Raw genomic sequence first — 17,286 nt, 5'->3', positions numbered from 1 at the left:
TTGAATAATTTCCTGATTCCTCTTGTCTCAGTGCATAAAAGCAGCAGTTTTCCCCAAATATTTATGTCTCCTCCAAATCTGAAAACTAATGATTGATTTTAGTTATATTGCTACTGATGAATCAGTGCAAAACCTGCCAGATGTGCTCACACATGACAGATGTTATAAAAGAGCCTTCCCATAACTCAGTCTTGCCAACACTGGCCTCTTGATATTATTGCCTTTTGAGAGATATATACTTATTGACATTACATCAGTTTAATCAATGACATCATTTGATAATAAATAATTAATAAGAACGACTGTGTTTGGTGTACTGTCTTTCAGGATTTCTTTCCAAGTCGATACAAAGGCCTTTGGATGGTATAATTGCTGTAAATAAAAGTTAAATTTCTGATTGATTTAATGAATAAACTTTTAGGGATTTCTGTTTAAATGTGAGCTTACTGGCCAGGTAGGCTGCTAGATGTTTTTCCATGTTCAGTCAGCTTTATAGATTTCTGTGAATTGTTAAGGAGTTTTTTTTATCACTTTAGCTACATGCAATTTTTTCATCTGTGAAAATATATTCTTAGAGTTGTTGCAGAAATAAGCCATAATTTAATTATTTTTTTCCAAAGGAAAGCCTCTTTGAATTTATTTTTTGGGGGGATTGGTTTTTTGTTTCTTCTATAAAAATTTACTACTTAGGATACATTTATGCTGCACTATGTTTCAGCTTGCTTGTCTAACACCAAGAATCTGGAAATTACTGAACAGTGTGCAAGTAAATTATTAAATTATCTTATTGCTTACAGCAGACTCATTGTGAACACATTTTCTTTGCTTTCTGTATTGAAAAAATTATATCAAAAACTAGGGGTATCTAAGCTGTGGTCAAGGATGGACGCCCCAGTTTGTGATCCATCAGGTTGCACATGCCCTGCCTGTGCTCCATCCTTTCCCTCTCACAGGAGAACATTACTGCAGTCTTTCCCACCCATACCACAGCTACCACAGGTGGGAGCAGTTCTAGGTCCCTTAACTGTTTAACTATATACTTATTTTCTGTAACTTATGCTGTTTATACATACATGTGAAAACAGTGTTATAATACATTCAGTTATCTTACACATTTAAGTACATTAATTTAATGTTAGAATATTTTAAGTGTCATGTTAAATAAACACCTTAATTCTTAATGAAGATCTCTAGGAATTACATGCTCAATGTTTCCAGTTTTTCCTGTGTTTAGTTACAGTTGGTGAATGAAATTACTGAGAAGAGTCAAGCTTTGCCATTTTCCCCTAAGACTTGCATTATGTCATGGGCCAGTCTCTGTTCCTTGTAACAAAGTCATTCATCACAGCAACTCCTATGACAGAATGGTGGAATTTTTATCCTGTATATAATCTGTGGGCAAAGAAGTTATAAAGTGCAGTGAAGCACATTAAAGTCTTTATGTGAAGCAGGTAAATACTGGTAACCTCTGATCTGGTTCTGCATCTATCCTGCTTCCCACGGGGATTACTGCTGAAGGTTGCCCAATCCTCTGAGCTGGTATCACACAGAGTAGTCTGTCTCCTTGGAGAACTGTACTTTGTTAAGGAAGCATCCAGTCCTTGCAGATGTTACCTGTGTGGCCCTCATCTTCTGCCTGGCTGTAGCATCTCCAGTGTGGGCTGCATTGGAGTGGCTTTGTGGCTCTTAACAGGTGCACAGACAGAGCTTCTTCCCAGCAGACCTTTGCAAAAGTAAGTATCCTGGAAGTGACAAGGTTATGGGATTACAGTGCTCTCTCTTTATTCCTGTCTTTTGACAACATTGTTTCATGAAATTTCAGTGAAATCCAAAAATAAATTTGTAGGAAAATGTTTTTTGAGATGGGAGTTTTGATTGGAGTATGACTTATCTGAATTGACAGGTGTCTTTCAGAGGGTTCTGAGCTTCCCTCTTCTGCTACAAAAGCAGAGAGAATAATAGTGGGTTGAATGTGTATTAATGTGGCATGTAATATATTCTTTGTGACAGAAGAATGACAATATTTAGAGATTAAATAAACTACTAAAAATTGGGTGAAGGGATGCAGCTGGATTAAGTAAACTAATTAGGAAAGAACCTCAGATCAGTAAATAAAGTAGTTTTCACCTTTGAAAAATAAAAAATAAACTGCAAAAGCACCAGATAAATAATCTTGACTTCAAATTGAAAGGCTTTAAAGTGTCTAAAAAAATATGATGTAATCAATAAAATTTTGATGGGAGTTTTAAAGTAGAAATTATTTGTGTATATGCATGACTAAGTATCCTTTCAGTTAGAAAATGGAAAACTAAATCTCATAAAGGCTGGCACTACCATGACATGGTCAATATATCTTCTCTAAAATAGTTATGAGAGTTCTGCAATATTAGGCAAAAGTCCCAGCAACAAAGTGAAAATACAAGTAGAAGATTTGAACCACAACTCACACAGAAAGAAACCGATGTTGTTCTTGCAAATTGTAAGAAACCACAAAGATAAGGTACAGAATAAGACATGGCACACATGATCACTTTGATGTTGCTTTTATTTTTCCTTCACAAAAGTAAGACCTAAGGCTTGCCTGATGTTCTGAGATGCAAGCACTTCATGGCTTTTCTTTTTAATGGCTCAGAAATGAAGGCTAAAGAAAATTGAGACAATTGTATACAGTTTTTAGTTGTGCTGTTTGTTTTGGCAATTTCTTGCTCACAAGAAATTGATAAACTTCAAAATGTGTTGGTAAGAGAAAAATAAAAGGGTAAAAGTAGTATCAGGTGGAAGAGGATAGAAGTAAAAAAGTAAAAATATCACTCAAAAATACACTTATTCAGGTATTTGAGAATTAAAATAATGAGATTGCATTGACCCTGATATAAAAAAAATAATTGTGTGGTTTTATTATACTTAAAGAAATCTTTATTTTTCTACATAAATGATGGTGATAAAGGAAGAATCTTTGAAATTTAAGGAATTAGAAGCATATAATTTGAATATGGACTATACAATCTTTGAAATACATAGAGCCTTTAATTTGATGAATTCTGATTTTAAAACATATGCACGTATTTACAATAGCTTGATATGGGCTATACATGGGCTCTTAAATAAATAGAGAATCTTAAAGGCAATGATAAAACCACAGCATTGTCAAAATGTCAGCCATCTACAAAGTAAAGTAAAATAAATCTGATTGATATTCATTAGATTATATTTTAACAATGCCAAAGTTTTGAGTGTTCTTTGGTTCATTAAATTTATAAAAGGGAGAGCATGTTGGCTTTATTTTATTTTGAATCAGGAGTTTATATTGATAAAATAGCCATTGAGATGAAAAATAGTAGTAAAAATAAACCTAAAAACCCCCCTTCAATTCACAGAGAAAGAAAAACATACAACATCCTCCTTCACAGTTGGTTTTGGAATATCTTCAGGTGTTGCTGTCTGCCAACATGAATAGTTAACATCTTGACAGCCTAAACCATGAAGCATAGAAAAATTAAAGTAAGCAAAACTTGAGTGATCTTGAGAAAACAGTGTTTACCATAGGCACTGTTGTCAGATGCAGTCAGTTATTTTCCCTCATGTGTTTTGCATTGATAATCATTTCATTATGATAAAATATGTGGATTGATGTAAACAGCCTGGAATTGGCAGTGTTCAGTTTGTAAACCTTGCTGATGCTCTAGGCCTGATAGTTAGAAACTCAACCAGTATGCAAACTTGATATAATAGTAAATGTCCAGCAGAACAAAATGTCAAAAAAGAAACATACAAGTTTTAAGCAAGGATAGGTGTGAATATATGTGGTGGTCCTCAGTGCATCTGATGGTTGCAAAGGAATTGAAAATACTGACTTAGTTTTGGTGGCAATGTGATCCAGTTCCAAGCAAGGAAAAGGGTGGCATTGTGGGAAGACTGCCTTGAGCCTAGGAGATTTTTAGATTTTTCTCTTGGGGAAGGTAGTTCTCTTAATGCTAAGCTTCTGTGAAAGATTGAAGTTAACCCTCCTTTTGTATTTTCTTAGCTGAGTGTTGTAAAGTAACTTCACCAAGGCCAGAACATGCTGGGTACATCTCTAAGGGGCTTAACTGCATAATGTTTAGATACTAAACTGCTTTAGGCTGATTCCAGTGGAGATAAAAAGCTCAAAAAAGGCAATTACATGACTTGAAATTATTAGGGACATAACCCTCCTACATCAAGGTGCAAAGGACACAACTGAAATAGCAGAAATTCTGTGTAAGATTGCTTCCTCTGAGAGCTGTCAAACACTTGTATGGCTTGACTAGGGAGTTTGGGGTATCTTCATCTTCAGAGATAGCCAAAATCTCACTGGACACAGCCTTCAGTAACCTATCATAGCTTTAGCAATCCTGTTTGAGCAGGATGTTGGGCTAGATGATCTCCAGGGGTGCCTCCCTGTCTCAGCCAGCCTGCTCTTCTGGGTTTTGTGTGCGTTATGCTCCTAGAGAAGACAAGATTTAACCGTGTATAGAGGAAAGAGTAAGGAACACTTTCTGGCAAGAATTTCAGATCTCACACAGAGCAATGAAAGGTGGCATTAAAGGTGGATCAGTCACGTACTTGAGACATTTAAATCAAGATATTTCTTCAGAGAGAAATTGTGTAAATTAGCAAAGAGAAAAAAAAGGGTACAAGAAGGAAGGCCATAGAACCTCCGTAATATTTAAAGATGAGTTTAAATGTTTTATTCTTTTTCAAGGCAGAGAGGTAATGGTACCTTATAAAATTTAATAAAAAATATTATCTATAGAAGTTTTGTTCAGGATTTCAATTTGAAAAAGTCTAAAAACATACTGAAAATTTATCCTCAAAAATGCAGGATGCATGCACAGTAATGTTATTTTAGAAGTGTGTTCATTTCCAGAATGGATACTTTTGAAGAATTGGAACAAGTTCAATGTTTTTATAGCACAGTTATACCTAGGCCAGGTAAATATAGAAGATTCTTGAATATTCCCTTAAGTTGTAGGGTTTTTTCACAAATTGAGCAAACAAAAGAGATAGATTTTAAATAGTGTTTGTGTATCAGTAGCTTTAAAAAGTGAATTATTTCATTAAATACAACGAGCTGTGAAAAACAAAATGAAATTAGATTCACTGTTTTTCATCGCATAGAACTGCAATCCACTTTTCTCCAAATATTGATGAGAGAAAATTAAAGGGTTCTAAATCTAAATACTGTGTGTTTGCCACAGTAATATGCAGCTCATGTACTCCATGAGCATCTGAGGGATAAAAAGGTACAATAAATGAATAAGATTTTCTGCCCGCTACAAACATGTTTTTATGCTATTCCCAGGCAGCAATTAAAGGTTTGCCCTGGACATGTCTGTGGCTTTTTTAAGTTAAACATTTTTTTGGATGCATGCATACTACAAATAAATAAAGATGACATCAGTGTTACTGACATGGAGAGGAGCTTGGATGTAGTCAGCACTAAATAGATATTGTAAAGTAAAAAATTTTTCTCTTCTTTTGTATTGCAATATGTTATTTAACAGGAAAAATGAAGACTTAGAGTCTAAGTCTATGGAATTTAAGATGTCTGTTGCTGATTTTAATGTGGTTAAATCAGATATTTTTCTAGTTGTGCATTTTGGTATAGTAAGTAATTCTCTGAATCAAAGGAAGAACTCCCTGAAAAAAATGGTAAACATTCCAAAGAAGTATCCCTTAAAAGTGAAAAAAAATCTAAATCAGTCTTGCAGTGGAGAAAATCTTTCCATTAAATTTTTTATTCTAGAAACTAAATGAATGCTCAAAATAATTTGGCTGTTTATAACAGCTACATGTCATTGTAAGTATAAGAAGAGTCCAGCAAAGAGACGTCCTCAAAAGTTTTGTGTCAAAAAAGATAAAATGAAGATATACTGTTCATCCCACTTTTTGTACTACATAAATGTATCAGATGTAGGGCAGAGGATTGCTGCTCACCAAACAGGGCTGCTTTTCAGGTAAGTTTATCATGTTTCTCCACAAAAGATGACCTCTGCATACCAAGGGCCATTTCAGAAGGAGGATTATTACAGCCAGTACTTGGTAGTTCAGACAGCAGGTGGGAGGATAAACTTGCCTTTTCCCAGATCTTGGCACCAACTGGGGTGATGGACACAGTGAGCACACTCTCTGCGGTGTTGATGCTGCTGGCACTGGAAAATGAGATTCCTGGACACTACTGCAAGGAGAAACAGAGGGGAAAGTTGTAAATTTTACTGGTTTTGTGGAAAGAAATGTTCAGAACAAGTGTAGCATTATGTTTTCTTCAACCAGCCTATTTTCTTCAGCTGGCTCTTGCCTCTGGGTCTCAGAATACAGAAACAGTTATCTCTTGCTTTATGCTTTAAGAGCTTTAATCTTCCTGCTGATACTGTGTATTTCATCCTCGATGTTAACTTCAGTGTGAGAAATAGTAGTAGTTAAAATGTGTGGGCCAAAAGAGATTAGAAAATGGGAGAGACAGCAAAAACAGGAACAAAGCACTGGAGAACAGCTCAAAGGCCAAAAAAAGAACATCACAGCACCTTGGTTTTAGCGTTGTAAGTTTCTCTGTCTTAGACTATGCTCTCCCAATGTGTATTTTTATTCAAGAGGTATACCTTGTATAAGAAAAGGCTGAATTGTATGTTCTGAATAGCACAAACAGCAAGTTGTATAATGAATTCTGTTTAAAATTTTACAGGTATAAAACCACTTCAGTCAAAGTGAGAAAATAAGGCCCTCATACAATAGAAAAATCAATTCTTGATGATTCCTGTCACTGGAATTGTTTTTCAGAGTTGACAGCTCTGAGAGACATTGTATGCTGTCTGCAACCTTGTCAGACAAAGCCACTGAAATGGAGGGAAAACACTATCAATGGCATGCTAATGTTTTCTTTGCCTAAATGAAGTCCATGTTTCCTTAATAGTTGTGAAATTGTGTGGCAGTTTGCTCTTCAGTGTCCAGTAGCATTCATATCACCAACTAAATATTTCTCTCTTCTTATCTAACTGAAGGATGTTAGACTTTTTTTTAAATAGATTGATTGTGATTGACAGCATCAAAAACTTCTTCACAGACACTTTTGAAAGCTTCCAAAGCTACTTCTACTTTTGTGTCAAAATGTTATTCCAAAGAGCTAATGAAAACTCATTTGGTAGCATCTCCTAGTTAAAAATTGTTTTGATGCTCTTGTGGAAAAAATGGGTTGAATGTTAGCTAATTCTTTATAAACTTCACCAAGGATTGGTAGACATAAGAAAAAAAGATAATTTCACTCCTGAAGAACCTTAATTGAGGTGTTCAATTGTGGTATTTAATTGCTTCACCTTTCAAAATGTGATAGTTTGAGAATTATACATTATCGATGTATTTATTTGTTTTCAGTTTTGAAAAAGATTTTTTTTTTAAGTTATTACACAAGCTATTCTTCCCAGCATTTTTATAGTATTATGTAGACTATTTTCCATCAGCACTGTAACTACAGTGTGTGTAGAGAAATGCAAAATTAGAGGAGGAAGGAAAATAAATTATGTGTCAATACCACACTGACTTTGGCTTCAATTATTTTGGAAACTTCTGCACATCCATCTTATGAAATATGTTTGTACAGCTATGCATATTATTTGTTAAGTACGGGTGAAGGCTAGAAACTCTACAGGGGCAAAAATGAATGCCAGTTTTGTCCTGTCTGACAAACATTAGAGTCAGATTGGTTGTTCAGTGCAATTATAGAAGCATTCTTTCTACATGGCTTCTTCCTTTCTGTCAAAATGATAGAGGCTTTTATCAGGAGTTTGAGAGTATTGTGTGAAATATGAATGAGCTGCATCATTCCATGGTATTGATCTGAGAGATAAATGAGATTTCAAGAGAGAGCAGTGGGGATGAGTCCAGTGAGTTGTCTCTTATTAGAAAATTTGGATTAAAGCATTTACAACACTGAGTATATTTTTAAATTAAACTAAGGGACATATTCGTATTCTAATTTATTTATATATTTAATTAATGAGAATGGGTTATGGAAAATGATTTCAACATATTTACTACCACATTCCTTATAATTACAGAAACAATTGTCTACAAATAACGGCACAGTATATGACTCATCAAATTAATCCTGCCATAGAGGTACTTTCCACTACTGTAAGGAAATTTTTTGATTACAGGTAGGAATAGGGGAATGGTAGGAATTTGGAAAAAATAACCTGACACGCTTGTTTCTCATGTCATATTAATAATTACTGAAGATTTCAGGGCACAGACAGACCTAAATACTACATAAAGTTCAATTATATGTCTTGTTTTGAAACCTAAACTGCTTACAAATGCAATAAAAAGTTTGTTTATTGCTTAAAACCAGAACAGAATAGAATAATTTCCTTTGATTGTTTTTTTTTTTAACTGCAACTATTTTCATATGCGAATGCTAATACTTTTCTTATAATGTTGAGTTCAACATCAGGCTTAAACTCTAAATTTCCTGACTTCTGTAAGCATTTGCAGGATATTGTGTTCTTATAAGTTAATGTCATATGTCTTGATGAATTCTTGTAATGAATAGTTGCAGGAGTTTTAAGGACTGTTTGAGATCCTTTCCTTCCTTTCCTCCCTTTCCTCCCTCTATAGGCAAATTCCCACGATTTATATCACATGTTAAAAATTTGGGTGTTTATTACACGCTACCAAAGCCTCCCCTGTACTCCACAAAGACAAAAATGCAAGCTCGTACTGGCCTGGAAAAGGCCAATGACTGAGCCTCTGCTGTTGTTCATATCCTACCATTAACGGTGGAAGAAGGCTTGCAGACAGATTTTGAAGATTCTTATCAACAATATAAACTTACACATGTAATTTAGTTTATTTCTTACACAGGTAATATAGTTAACTTACACAGGTAATGTAGTTTATTTCAAATAGCATTAAATTCTATTCCTGTGCTTTGAATCTAAATGACTGATTAGGTTAAATAAGCAGTTTGGACTGTAAGGAAAATTACAAGTGAATGAGCTTCAGATCATGCAGAAAAGTGATGAAAAGAAATTTCTTATAGTTAGATTGGTATAGTATTTTTTAATTTAAATTGGCTGCCTAAACAATGTTTAAAATGTGATGACCTGGTTGTTGTGAGGTTTCCTCATGCCAGTATCAAAGCCTTTTTTCATTGGTTTGTAATAACAAATTCAAGGTTTACAAATTTGCCAAAGGCTACTTTGTGCAAAACTTGTACATGGGTGAGAATTTTCTCACATGACCTGTTTCACTCATGTCACAGGAATTCCTCACATGAACATTTTCAACCGTGTGAAAAATGTTCTTTTCCAGTCTTTGAGTGAGAAACCAGGTTGATTTAGTGAAGTGTATGCATCAATTCTTGGCAATTTGATGATGGTAATATAAATTCCTCTAGACTGTAATTCGCTTCTGATATATTCTTAATGTAGATAGTGTGGCGATCAAAATCCATATATTTTTCTTTTTGCATAGAGTTGACTCATGTAAGTAACCCCACACAAGAAATTTCCAAAATGGTTTTGAAATCAGACCGTGCCAGGACAGTATTTGATATCTTAGCTGTTCCATTGTTAATATTTGAAGATAACAAACTTCTTGAAAATTATTTTACATTTGTCATATTGTTGTTTTTCTTATGAGACCAGGGCTAGAATCCCAGTGTCATAACACCTACAGCACCTGCTGTTCTATCTCACATATGCTATCTTTCCTGCCAAGCAGACAGTGTTGGAAATCATAATGCTGTCCTGCTATCAGGTGGGAAGGTCTTGGTTCAGCAAACCAATAAATGTATTCTTTATTTGGAGATGACACCGCTGAATTGTGAGAGATCAAGACTAAATTGCTAAAATAAAGTAAAATATATACACATTTAGTTCTGAACTGAGAACAGAACCACGCTTTCTTTGACTTACCACAGTTATAGCTTAGTAGGACTATTGTAAAGAATCTTATGCCATGATTTGATCATTTCGTACAGCTAATCCTTTTCCACCTGAAATTTAGGGATGGTTGGCACTACCCTTAGTGTGGTTTAATTCAATATATGGGGTGAGTCTTAGGCACTCATTTAAAGACACTTATTTTTGCTATCAAAGGGCTACAGCTGTGAGTCCATTGAATATGGTGATAATTTCAGTAATATGGTGGAATATAGGAGTGACTGAATTTTGATCCCAGTTCTCAATGTTTGGAATAGTGGTGATTTATTTGCAATCACAGACATGTGGCAATCAGTGCTCCGTTTTGGGGTGGGAGGGAGATATCAAATCTTCCCACTTCTTTATTTTAAGACAGATGTAATGCTAATTTAAAGAACTATGCTGAAGATTAGGAATATAATAGAGAAGAACTGTTAAAGGTTATTTTTTCTTTTTGAGGAGATTGTTGTTCTGAGGTACAGAAGATCTCTTTCCGTAACTTTCTCTGGGCAAATAAAAACAGATCCTGTAGATCTTTTGAAGCCTTGGAAAGAATTCAGAACCGAAATCAGTTTACTTCTGTTTCAGCTGATGCTAGGTCCAAGTATGGAAAGGTTTTCAGAGTTATAGCTGCCAGTTGCAATTAGGTTTTGCGGAATTTTATGCCTCCTGGATTTTTTTATTCTACTTCATAACCTGGCTCCATTTTCGTTCGTATGTAATTAAGATTGACTGTGTACCTGGACCTACAGCTATTTATCTTGCACTTCATGCCTTGTCTGTGATTTTTTTTTTTTTTTGTTAATTGGAAATTAGGGCATAAATTTGCTATTATAATTGGTTGGTTATGAAATGGCACAATTTACTAATTTTCCCCTCCTCCCCCATTATTATTCAAAGTCTAGCTTGTTATTTAAAAAATTAATTTGAAAAAATATGTTGCTGATGTAAAAAGATTAAAAGTACATACAATGCAAAAAACCTTTCAGATTTTTTTTCACATTTTCTATTTTTTAGGAATATTTAAGTATGGTGGTTGTATTTACCAGCTATGAAAGGCTGTTCATACTTATGGTGACTCACTTAGTGTTTTGCTGAGTCTCTGTGATTAGCAAAATACAATAACAGTACAAAATTACTGTAATTTGGGACTTGGATCTATGACACGACTCCACTTTTCTGTTTGCTTTTCTTTGGGGCTGAAAAGGTTAGATTTCTATAAATAGGACATGATCCAATAATCTCAAGAATTGTCTGTCCTTTGCTTTTGAGAGTCTGTGACATTTTCTTTTGATGACACCAGCTTCAATGGCTTTAGAGCAGTACAATTTTGCTGGAAGTAAATGCTACCCAGACTTATTTCAGCTTCATTCTTCTTTTTCTGTTAAGACTTGTAAATTTTTTTAGATCATCATTTCCAAGAGGCAGTTTCCAGGGGATATATATTGTTGCTGGGGTTGAGGGGAAAGATTAAATATGACCACGCCATACTCTACAATGTGGAAAATTGTATGTTCCATTGTAAAGCCTATACTTATGGCAAGGCATAGGCAGTAAAGATGCTAATAAATTCTCTGAAGTGTGTTTCTAGTTCCCATGTGTACTGGCATATCAAATAGCAATCCATTTTGACCGATACAGACACTTTGGCAGACAGCAAGATGCTCACACTTGGCAAACTTCTAAATCCACGTTTAGCCATAAAAGTTCCAGTGAAATAATTTTTAGTGCTTTTGAACCTTGGCAGCTGCTTTTGGCTTGGAGACAATTTTTAGTTATTCACTGTTGCTGGAATCATTAATGAAGGTAAATGGCAGTGAGTGGGTTGTATCAATTGTAACTTTTAAAAAGTTAAAAAAAAAGAAATATGAGAATTTGATCGTGACTTGGAATCATTGCAATCTTATTTGCCTATTCTAAGAATAACTGTTGCCATGAATAAATGAAAGATTTTACCATGCTAACATCTGGGCAGAAAGTCAGGAGCTGCTGTTTCTCCAGTTCATTTACATACAGAAGAATAATTTTCATTGTAGGCACTGAGATGATTAAGAGAAATTTAATTAATTGATAGGTAAAGGTTAGCTTTTAGAGTATGCTAATCCCTCACATTAGAAATATCTTGTATTCCAGGCAATCCTCCATCCTAGAATGGCTTGAGGGCAAATGGTCATGGAAGAACAACAAAGCCAAAGTTAGATTATTTCAAAAAGAGTGGGTTTTTGGATAGAGCCCTAAGAAAATGTCAACATTTTATCCCTCTTGGTTTCTCTTTCTTCTGTATAGGAAGACTTCATAATCAGTGTCATTCAGAAAGTAACGAAAGCAGGAATATCTCTTATCCTGCATCTGAATTCTTTTACAGGACTTGTAAAAGTTCTGAGGTCTTTTTTTTTTTTTTTTTAACCAGCGTTCTTTGCTGTGCATAGTTGGAATAAAATATTCCATAATAATATCAAATGCTAGTGGAAAATGGCACTTCCTTTAAACAAATTATCAATATTATTTCTTCTGCTTTAGAAAGCAACTTCCACTCTGATGATACATTAAATGTCTGGTATGTGTTGGCTTATGATGCCTTCCCTATATTTACTTCTGAGGCAATTTGGCATAACTCTTATTTGTATCTCACTTGTAACAATTAAAAATTATGTGTGTCTAAAGTCTGGTATGAAAGCCGAAGACAATTTTCACATACCTGTATAAATAATTGTCAAAAAACTCATATATTCTCTTTTAATTTCAGTCTGGATCTCAGGAAAAGAGCAGAAACCAAACTGTTTCTTTGCCATGAGCAGAGCCTGGTGACCTTTACTGTCATTCTTAGAATATATAATTATTAATTTTAACATCACCATGCCTCATCCTGACAAGTTTAGAAGATTAAAGCAGTACTTCATAGAATGTTCCACTAATTTTCTTTAATTTATTTCATTAAATGAGCATGAATAATAGAATTCGCAGCAATGCTTCACTGTAGCAGGTGATACATGTTTACTTTTATAAAAATGCAAATATACTGAATATATAATATTTTAACCAGCATAGTTAAGTAAAGTACTTTAAATAATGAAATTATTTTCCCTAATTATTAAAGGACAACAGTTAAGTGCTCTGGACAGATTTTTATCTCTCACTGCATTTCCTACTAGACAAGAAACTCTTGCTTCTGAACTATTTTCTCTTTGCCTTTTTGGGTAGCATCAGAAAGTCATGAAATTTCTGATTTACTATCACAATTAAAATAAACAGTACCTTTTTAGAATATAAGTCACTTCCTCAACTTCCAAATAATATGATTATCAGTAAAATTGAATTCAGATATTTCCATAGTGAGTTGGGCTTTACTACTAGACTCATTCCATTAAAAGCACTACACTTGTCTAAAGGTAGCTGGCAATATTTATCCAGTACTATGCATGCTTTGCTGTTTGCTGGTTTTGAGAACAGAGTATTTGCTCCACACTTTTCTATCACCTTCTGACTGAATCCAAAACTCCATAGGGATCAAGAGGTAAGAAAAAGACTTTTTTGGAGGGAGTAATTAATTTCAAATTATGACTATAATGGCTCCCAAATCAACTGGAGTAAAAGAGCAGCTTCATCCAGTGTCAATGGGTAAGCAATTTCAGGAACATGTCTTCCATTTCTCACTACACATGATAATACACATAATTGGTGGACTGAACTCTAGGCTTCCCCACATTCCACAGCAGAGGCTGTACATCAAAAATTACTGATTGTTAAGTATTTATTTTTTCTAATTTCATTCCCCAAGCAGGATGAAGTGGAAATAAATAAATAGCTTAGATAGTGAGGAGTAAAGGATATTTTAATAAGCCTAATGATAAGGATGCAAGTAATTTTTATTTGCTCTAATTAGTTCAGCAACTTTTTAGATGATGCATAAAAAACCCAAATCTTCTAGAAATATTCTGAAAACCTATTATTTTGTTGCGTCTAATTATTTTTGCCAGTGAATATAATTTCTGATCAGTCACATCCCAAAGACTGGAAACATGACTATCTTATCTTTCATGAATGTATTTAATAGACTTGTGAAAATAGGCACAGTTATAACTGTAAAAAATGTTGGTGAGCATTGCATAGGATAATTACTGCATGTGTCCTACATAGATTCTGCTTGCATAAGTTACAATAGTATGCTGGTTTTGATTCCTCTTCCAAATTCATTTCATTCTCTGAATCTTTGCAGCTATTTATTCCCCATCCTGTAGATGAAGTAGACCTGCTGAAGCTATATTATACAAAGGATAATAGAAAAGGAAAGCTATTGTGTCTATGAATCCATAAATATTAACAATATATGGGGTTTGTATGAATTAGCTGCATAATACATGTAGCGTTAAAAATACAGATTATGGATGCAGAGTCTCATTTGGGAAAATACAAAAAAAAACCCCACCTTCCTAACAAAATTGGAAGGTAACTTCCATTATTCAAATATGCCTTTTGTGTATGGTTTTACTAGGTACAAAATTCCCTGGGGTGCTTCATACCTAATCAAAAACTGTAATCTTTTTGGTCAACAGTTTTTAGGTATTGTTCAGCACCTCAATTTTGTTTGTATATTTCCTACCTGAAGATATAGCAGTGCTGTAACTTTCAAATCAATTGGCACAAAACATTGTAAAGAATGCCATGCTTTCAAATTCTACAGTCTGGGAGGCAAATACTAGTTCTACTTTTTCCAGCAGTCCAAAAGTCAAGATGATGTCCTTTGTTTTTTCCCATTAAAATTCCTGATGTCGCTAAAATTCATGCAGCACTTTATCTAAACAGGCTCCTTTGACCATGGCAATTGTTGAGACTGAGATGTACTCATGTCAAATAAGATTAGTCCACATTTCCTATATCAAATGGCTCTGCATATATAGTAAATGTTCTTGACTTTTAGTGTCTCTATGGTACATTACCCTCTTTAAATCTGATGCATAGTCAGTTGTTCCTCGTCTTGTATTTTTCCCAGCTGGAGATTATTCCTATGTGTGATACTTTGTACTTTATTGAATTGAATCTTTTTCTCTCTCTGTGTTTTTTTTTAATTTTAGATTACTTTTTCAATTTGTCAAGGTTACTTTCAATTCAAATCCTATTCAGTAAAGTGCTTGCAGATGCTTTCAGCTTAGTATTGTCTGCAAATTTAATAAATGTACTCTCTATTCCATCATCCAGATCCTTAATGAAAATATTGAATAATACTGGATCCAGGACAGGCACTGTGAAATCCCACTCAGTATTTCCTTCCAGCCTGACAGGCAGTAACTGCTCTTATTATAGCTTCACATTCATGGTGCACTGCAGTTACAACAGTATAACCCAGATTATTTAATTCTTAGTTTATTTATGAGTATGGTACATAAAACTAGCAAATGCTTCAAGGCAATTAACACGTATTATATTTACTCCTTCCTCCTATCAGTAAGGCCTGGTCACTGTGAAGAAGTAGATGGTAGATGTTTTCTCTTGCCAAGTGGATATCTGTTCTAGATTGTCTGTAGTCTTTACCCAAAGACAACTATTCCATAATTTCTGCGAGAATTGGAATTAGATTGATTATTCTCTGGATCCTTCTATTCTATTTTTTTAAATTTAAGCACAGCTGTTTACATCTTTTGATCCTGCTGTCCTCCCTATTCTCAGAGGAAAGATAAATGCTAACCTTAGTTCATTCCTGAATTGGTTCCAGTAGCCTGTTACTTGGTAATTACTTGGTTGAGCCGTCCCTTTTGAATGAAAAATGAAACAGGAATCTCCAGTAATATGTTGGTAGCTTCCCTTTTCTCCTAATCAGGTTTTGACAAATTTTTATTATATTGTATGCTTTCTGCAATGAAATTCTCAGTGTGCATCCTAATGTTTAACTGTAAAATCTCTCCTTTTTTGTGTGAGTGTTTTTTCATCTGTTTGTTTTGCCAATTCCTTCACTATTTTGCAGGTGCTTTTGCAATTCCTTAATAAGTTTTTCACTTTGCAATCACAACTAATTTATAGTTGCCAACCACATTATCATCTTACTACTGAGCCTTTTATGAGAATGCTCAACAATATCTCTGTGGACTTCTGCTGGAAACCTCTGCATGACATTTTAGAATATTGTCACTTAAATAGTGTCTCCACACATTTGGGATGTTCCCCAATTCTCATTTTTACTTGTATGAATTAGATCTTACTCTTTCTAAAACTCCTTGAGTTTTTGACCATGTTTTATTTACCCAACCCCACCATACCTCTTAATTATTGAGGGTGCTTTTAAGTTGTTCGTATTGTTCAGGTTCTTCTTTCATCTTTAATGACTAGAGGGCTGGAGCACCTCTCCTATGATTACAGCCTGAGAGAGCTTGGGTTCTTCAGCCTGGAGAAGAAAAGGGTCCAGGAAGACCTTGGAATAGCCTCACAGTACCTGAAAGAGTACTCTCCTGATGGAGAGGGAGTTCAAAAGGGCATATAGCAGCAGAACCAGGGGGAATGGCCTTGAGATGAAGGAAAGTAGGTTTAGATTAGATATTGATTAGATATTAGAAGGAAATTCTTTCTTGTGAGGGTGGTGAGGAGCACTGGAACAGGAGGAGTTTTGCCCAGAGTTGTGGATGCCTCATCCCTGGCTGTGTTCAAGGCCAGGTTGAGTGGGGCTTTAATCAGCCTGGTCTGGTGAAAGGTGTCTTTGCCTATGGCAGAGGATTTGAGATGAAATGACCTTTAAGGTCCCTTCCAACTAAAATCATTCCATGATTCCATGATATTTTTAAGAAGCTTCTAAGACTTCTGTCCTCCTTTATTAAAATAAAACCAGCATTCTATTCCAGTGATGTGCCCACGAGTTCTGAGTAGACCAGTGGTTTTGTGTTACACAGAAAAGACTTCAGGTTCAGAGTTATCTGGCTGTGAAGTATTTGAGGCATTCCTGGCACAGCCTCAGCAGGGCCATGGAGCATGCCTTCATGGTACCCTGTAAAACACAAGGGAAGAATATGCAGTAAGAATCTACTGAAATTTCTTCCTGGTCTAGAAGATGGCAAAACCTGCATGAAGTTTAGTGGGGACAAAAATAAATAATTTTTGAGTGCCAAAGTATCTATTAACAAATGCATTTACAAATTATATTTTGTTTTCATCATTCAGAGAACAGGAAATAAAATTCAAATTAAGAGCTCTCATCTTCAGCCACTAAATGACAGATCTTGATTAAAACAACTTGCAATAATTTTGAAAATTTTACTGTCTCTACAAAATATATCAAGGAATGGGAATAAAACAACAAAAATGCCTCCTTGAGGCTAAGTTTAGAGCTTGTGAAAGTACAAATGCTTGGATTGGCATTTTTCTA

Source organism: Haemorhous mexicanus, chromosome 1 (assembly GCF_027477595.1).
Source record: "Haemorhous mexicanus isolate bHaeMex1 chromosome 1, bHaeMex1.pri, whole genome shotgun sequence".
Taxonomy (NCBI): Eukaryota; Metazoa; Chordata; class Aves; order Passeriformes; family Fringillidae; genus Haemorhous; species Haemorhous mexicanus.
The sequence above is the reverse complement of the archived record's forward strand: the minus strand, read 5'-3'. Positions refer to the sequence as shown.